Raw genomic sequence first — 7,500 nt, 5'->3', positions numbered from 1 at the left:
AACACAACAATATTCATTAAATATTTTATCCAGCTCTTTCAATTATTACATAAATAATATGAGTTTCACTTTAAAAAAAAAATATTCTGACGTGAGAAGTTTTCAGGGGTGGCTCGTTGGTCTAGGGGTATGATTCTCGCTTTGGGTGCGAGAGGTCCCGGGTTCAAATCCCGGACGAGTCCAGCATTTAGCTGCCTTTTAGAGCCCATGATTGATGTTACATGCTTGATTTCAAAGCCTCAATTGAATTTTGCTCTTGCCATTTTACACAATTAGTTTGTAATTACTTAGGAGTATGTAGTACATTTTCAACCATATGGTGGTACTTTGGGTAAAAAAAACACATTCCCCATTATCTCAGTAACATAATACAACAAAATACATCAACTATTTTATCCAGCTCTTTCAATTATTACATAAATAATATGAGTTTCACTTTAAAAAAAAAATATTCTGAGGTGAGAAGTTTTCAGGGGTGGCTCGTTGGTCTAGGGGTATGATTCTCGCTTTGGGTGCGAGAGGTCCCGGGTTCAAATCCCGGACGAGCCCAGCATTTAGCTGCCTTTTAGAGCCCATGATTGATGTTACATGCTTGATTTCAAAGCCTCAATTGAATTTTGCTCTTGCCATTTTACACAATTAGTTTGTAATTACTTAGGAGTATGTAGTACATTTTCAACCATATGGTGGTACTTTGGGTAAAAAAAACACATTCCCCATTATCTCAGTAACATAATACAACAAAATACATCAACTATTTTATCCAGCTCTTTCAATTATTACATAAATAATATGAGTTTCACTTTAAAAAAAAAATTATTCTGACGTGAGAATTTTTCAGGGGTGGATAGTTGGTCTAGGGGTATGATTCTCGCTTTGGGTGCGAGAGGTCCCGGGTTCAAATCCCGGATGAGCCCAGCATTTAGCTGCCTTTTAGAGCCCATGATTGATGTTAAATGCTTGATTTCAAAGCATCAATTGAATTTTGCTCTTGCCATTTTACACAATTAGTTTGTAATTACTTAGGAGTATGTAGTACATTTTCAACCATATGGTGGTACTTTGGGTAAAAAAAACACATTCCCCATTATCTCAGTAACATAATACAACAATATACATCAAATATTTTATCCAGCTCTTTTAATTATTACATAAATAATATGAGTTTCACTTAAAAAAAAAATTTTATTCTGACGTGAGATGTTTTCAGGGGTGGCTCGTTGGTCTAGGGGTATGATTCTCGCTTAGGGTGCGAGAGGTCCCGGGTTCAAATCCCGGATGAGCCCAGCATTTAGCTACCTTTTAGAGCCCATGATTGATGTCAAATGCTTGATTTCAAAGCATCAATTGAATTTTGCTCTTGCCATTTTACACAATTAGTTTGTAATTACTTATGAGTATTTAGGACATTTTCAACCATATGGTGGTACTTTGGGTAAAAAAACACATTCCCCATTATCTCAGTAACATAACACAACAAAATACATCAACTATTTTATCCAGCTCTTTCAATTATTACATAAATAATATGAGTTTCACTTTAAAAAAAAATTATTCTGACGTGAGAAGTTTTCAGGGGTGGCTCGTTGGTCTAGGGGTATGATTCTCGCTTTGGGTGCGAGAGGTACCGGGTTCAAATCCCGGACGAGCCCAGCATTTAGCTGCCTTTTAGAGCCCATGATTGATGTTAAATGCTTGATTTCAAAGCATCAAGTGAATTTTGCTCTTGCCATTTTACACAATTAGTTTGTAATTACTTAGGAGTATTTAGGACATTTTCAACCATATGGTGGTACTTTGGGTAAAAAAACACATTCCCCATTATCTCAGTAACATAACACAACAATATTCATTAAATATTTTATCCAGCTCTTTCAATTATTACATAATAATATGAGTTTCACTTTAAAAAAAAATTATTCTGACGTGAGAAGTTTTCAGGGGTGGCTCGTTGGTCTAGGGGTATGATTCTCGCTTTGGGTGCGAGAGGTCCCGGGTTCAAATCCCGGACGAGCCCAGCATTTAGCTGCCTTTTAGAGCCCATGATTGATGTTACATGCTTGATTTCAAAGCCTCAATTGAATTTTGCTCTTGCCATTTTACACAATTAGTTTGTAATTACTTAGGAGTATGTAGTACATTTTCAACCATATGGTGGTACTTTGGGTAAAAAAAACACATTCCCCATTATCTCAGTAACATAATACAACAAAATACATCAACTATTTTATCCAGCTCTTTCAATTATTACATAAATAATATGAGTTTCACTTTAAAAAAAAATTATTCTGACGTGAGAAGTTTTCAGGGGTGGCTCGTTGGTCTAGGGGTATGATTCTCGCTTTGGGTGCGAGAGGTCCCGTGTTCAAATCCTGGACGAGCCCAGCATTTAGATGCCTTTTAGAGCCCATGATTGATGTTACATGCTTGATTTCAAAGCCTCAATTGAATTTTGCTCTTGCCATTTTACACAATTAGTTTGTAATTACTTAGGAGTATGTAGTACATTTTCAACCATATGGTGGTACTTTGGGTAAAAAAAACACATTCCCCATTATCTCAGTAACATAATACAACAAAATACATCAACTATTTTATCCAGCTCTTTCAATTATTACATAAATAATATGAGTTTCACTTTAAAAAAAAATTATTCTGACGTGAGAAGTTTTCAGTGGTGGCTCGTTGGTCTAGGGGTATGATTCTCGCTTAGGGTGCGAGAGGTCCCGGGTTCAAATGCTTGATTTCAAAGCATCAATTGAATTTTGCTCTTGCCATTTTAAACAATTAGTTTGTAATTACTTATGAGTATTTAGGACATTTTCAACCATATGGTGGTACTTTGGGTAAAAAAACACATTCCCCATTATCTCAGTAACATAACACAACAAAATACATCAACTATTTTATCCAGCTCTTTCAATTATTACATAAATAATATGAGTTTCACTTTAAAAAAAAATTATTCTGACGTGAGAAGTTTTCAAGGGTGGCTCGTTGGTCTAGGGGTATGATTCTCGCTTTGGGTGCGAGAGGTCCCGGGTTCAAATCCCGGATGAGCCCAGCATTTAGCTGCCTTTTAGAGCCCATGATTGATGTTAAATGCTTGATTTCAAAGCATCAATTGAATTTTGCTCTTGCCATTTTACACAATTAGTTTGTAATTACTTAGGAGTATGTAGTACATTTTCAACCATATGGTGGTACTTTGGGTAAAAAAAACACATTCCCCATTATCTCAGTAACATAATACAACAATATACATCAAATATTTTATCCAGCTCTTTTAATTATTACATAAATAATATGAGTTTCACTTAAAAAAAAAAATTTATTCTGACGTGAGATGTTTTCAGGGGTGGCTCGTTGGTCTAGGGGTATGATTCTCGCTTAGGGTGCGAGAGGTCCCGGGTTCAAATCCCGGATGAGCCCAGCATTTAGCTACCTTTTAGAGCCCATGATTGATGTTAAATGCTTTATTTCAAAGCATCAATTGAATTTTGCTCTTGCCATTTTACACAATTAGTTTGTAATTACTTATGAGTATTTAGGACATTTTCAACCATATGGTGGTACTTTGGGTAAAAAAACACATTCCCCATTATCTCAGTAACATAACACAACAATATTTATTAAATATTTTATCCAGCTCTTTCAATTATTACATAAATAATATGAGTTTCACTTTAAAAAAAAATTATTCTGACGTGAGAAGCTTTCAGGGGTGGCTCGTTGGTCTAGGGGTATGATTCTCGCTTAGGGTGCGAGAGGTCCCGGATTCAAATCCTGGACGAGCCCAGCATTTAGCTGCCTTTTAGAGCCCATGATTGATGTTAAATGCTTGATTTCAAAGCATCAATTGAATTTTGCTCTTACCATTTTACACAATTAGTTTGTAATTACTTAGGAGTATTTAGGACATTTTCAACCATATGGTGGTACTTTGGGTAATAAAACACATTCCCCATTATCTCAGTAACATAACACAACAATATTCATTAAATATTTTATCCAGCTCTTTCAATTATTACATAAATAATATGAGTTTCACTTTAAAAAAAATATATTCTGACGTGAGAAGTTTTCAGGGGTGGCTCGTTGGTCTAGGGGTATGATTCTCGCTTTGGGTGCGAGAGGTCCCGGGTTCAAATCCCGGACGAGTCCAGCATTTAGCTGCCTTTTAGAGCCCATGATTGATGTTACATGCTTGATTTCAAAGCCTCAATTGAATTTTGCTCTTGCCATTTTACACAATTAGTTTGTAATTACTTAGGAGTATGTAGTACATTTTCAACCATATGGTGGTACTTTGGGTAAAAAAAACACATTCCCCATTATCTCAGTAACATAATACAACAAAATACATCAACTATTTTATCCAGCTCTTTCAATTATTACATAAATAATATGAGTTTCACTTTAAAAAAAAAATATTCTGAGGTGAGAAGTTTTCAGGGGTGGCTCGTTGGTCTAGGGGTATGATTCTCGCTTTGGGTGCGAGAGGTCCCGGGTTCAAATCCCGGACGAGCCCAGCATTTAGCTGCCTTTTAGAGCCCATGATTGATGTTACATGCTTGATTTCAAAGCCTCAATTGAATTTTGCTCTTGCCATTTTACACAATTAGTTTGTAATTACTTAGGAGTATGTAGTACATTTTCAACCATATGGTGGTACTTTGGGTAAAAAAAACACATTCCCCATTATCTCAGTAACATAATACAACAAAATACATCAACTATTTTATCCAGCTCTTTCAATTATTACATAAATAATATGAGTTTTACTTTAAAAAAAAAATTATTCTGACGTGAGAATTTTTCAGGGGTGGATAGTTGGTCTAGGGGTATGATTCTCGCTTTGGGTGCGAGAGGTCCCGGGTTCAAATCCCGGACGAGCCCAGCATTTAGCTACCTTTTAGAGCCCATGATTGATGTTAAATGCTTTATTTCAAAGCATCAATTGAATTTTGCTCTTGCCATTTTACACAATTAGTTTGTAATTACTTATGAGTATTTAGGACATTTTCAACCATATGGTGGTACTTTGGGTAAAAAAACACATTCCCCATTATCTCAGTAACATAACACAACAATATTTATTAAATATTTTATCCAGCTCTTTCAATTATTACATAAATAATATGAGTTTCACTTTAAAAAAAAATTATTCTGACGTGAGAAGCTTTCAGGGGTGGCTCGTTGGTCTAGGGGTATGATTCTCGCTTAGGGTGCGAGAGGTCCCGGATTCAAATCCTGGACGAGCCCAGCATTTAGCTGCCTTTTAGAGCCCATGATTGATGTTAAATGCTTGATTTCAAAGCATCAATTGAATTTTGCTCTTACCATTTTACACAATTAGTTTGTAATTACTTAGGAGTATTTAGGACATTTTCAACCATATGGTGGTACTTTGGGTAATAAAACACATTCCCCATTATCTCAGTAACATAACACAACAATATTCATTAAATATTTTATCCAGCTCTTTCAATTATTACATAAATAATATGAGTTTCACTTTAAAAAAAATATATTCTGACGTGAGAAGTTTTCAGGGGTGGCTCGTTGGTCTAGGGGTATGATTCTCGCTTTGGGTGCGAGAGGTCCCGGGTTCAAATCCCGGACGAGTCCAGCATTTAGCTGCCTTTTAGAGCCCATGATTGATGTTACATGCTTGATTTCAAAGCCTCAATTGAATTTTGCTCTTGCCATTTTACACAATTAGTTTGTAATTACTTAGGAGTATGTAGTACATTTTCAACCATATGGTGGTACTTTGGGTAAAAAAAACACATTCCCCATTATCTCAGTAACATAATACAACAAAATACATCAACTATTTTATCCAGCTCTTTCAATTATTACATAAATAATATGAGTTTCACTTTAAAAAAAAAATATTCTGAGGTGAGAAGTTTTCAGGGGTGGCTCGTTGGTCTAGGGGTATGATTCTCGCTTTGGGTGCGAGAGGTCCCGGGTTCAAATCCCGGACGAGCCCAGCATTTAGCTGCCTTTTAGAGCCCATGATTGATGTTACATGCTTGATTTCAAAGCCTCAATTGAATTTTGCTCTTGCCATTTTACACAATTAGTTTGTAATTACTTAGGAGTATGTAGTACATTTTCAACCATATGGTGGTACTTTGGGTAAAAAAAACACATTCCCCATTATCTCAGTAACATAATACAACAAAATACATCAACTATTTTATCCAGCTCTTTCAATTATTACATAAATAATATGAGTTTTACTTTAAAAAAAAAATTATTCTGACGTGAGAATTTTTCAGGGGTGGATAGTTGGTCTAGGGGTATGATTCTCGCTTTGGGTGCGAGAGGTCCCGGGTTCAAATCCCGGACGAGCCCAGCATTTAGCTGCCTTTTAGAGCCCATGATTGATGTTAAATGCTTTATTTCAAAGCATCAATTGAATTTTGCTCTTGCCATTTTACACAATTAGTTTGTAATTACTTATGAGTATTTAGGACATTTTCAACCATATGGTGGTACTTTGGGTAAAAAAACACATTCCCCATTATCTCAGTAACATAACACAACAATATTTATTAAATATTTTATCCAGCTCTTTCAATTATTACATAAATAATATGAGTTTCACTTTAAAAAAAAATTATTCTGACGTGAGAAGCTTTCAGGGGTGGCTCGTTGGTCTAGGGGTATGATTCTCGCTTAGGGTGCGAGAGGTCCCGGATTCAAATCCTGGACGAGCCCAGCATTTAGCTGCCTTTTAGAGCCCATGATTGATGTTAAATGCTTGATTTCAAAGCATCAATTGAATTTTGCTCTTGCCATTTTACACAATTAGTTTGTAATTACTTAGGAGTATTTAGGACATTTTCAACCATATGGTGGTACTTTGGGTAATAAAACACATTCCCCATTATCTCAGTAACATAACACAACAATATTCATTAAATATTTTATCCAGCTCTTTCAATTATTACATAAATAATATGAGTTTCACTTTAAAAAAAAAATATTCTGACGTGAGAAGTTTTCAGGGGTGGCTCGTTGGTCTAGGGGTATGATTCTCGCTTTGGGTGCGAGAGGTCCCGGGTTCAAATCCCGGACGAGTCCAGCATTTAGCTGCCTTTTAGAGCCCATGATTGATGTTACATGCTTGATTTCAAAGCCTCAATTGAATTTTGCTCTTGCCATTTTACACAATTAGTTTGTAATTACTTAGGAGTATGTAGTACATTTTCAACCATATGGTGGTACTTTGGGTAAAAAAAACACATTCCCCATTATCTCAGTAACATAATACAACAAAATACATCAACTATTTTATCCAGCTCTTTCAATTATTACATAAATAATATGAGTTTCACTTTAAAAAAAAAATATTCTGAGGTGAGAAGTTTTCAGGGGTGGCTCGTTGGTCTAGGGGTATGATTCTCGCTTTGGGTGCGAGAGGTCCCGGGTTCAAATCCCGGACGAGCCCAGCATTTAGCTGCCTTTTAGAGCCCATGATTGATG

General features: G+C 35.8%; 2 non-coding genes across 2 annotated transcripts; both read left to right on the top strand.

Annotated features, from left to right (window-relative positions):
- Window positions 1-1,214: 1,214 nt before the first annotated feature.
- On the top strand, window positions 1,215-1,286 carry TRNAP-AGG (transfer RNA proline (anticodon AGG)). The gene has a single exon. It is a non-coding gene; the product is annotated as a tRNA-Pro (tRNA).
- A 2,074-nt stretch (window positions 1,287-3,360) lies between these two features.
- Window positions 3,361-3,432, top strand: TRNAP-AGG (transfer RNA proline (anticodon AGG)). Its single transcript has one exon. It is a non-coding gene; the product is annotated as a tRNA-Pro (tRNA).
- Window positions 3,433-7,500: the final 4,068 nt, after the last annotated feature.

Source organism: Crinia signifera, chromosome 6 (genome assembly GCF_055691185.1).
Source record: "Crinia signifera chromosome 6, ASM5569118v1, whole genome shotgun sequence".
Lineage (NCBI taxonomy): Eukaryota > Metazoa > Chordata > Amphibia > Anura > Myobatrachidae > Crinia > Crinia signifera.
Note: the sequence above shows the minus strand (reverse complement) of the source record. Positions and strands in the feature narration are given on the sequence as shown.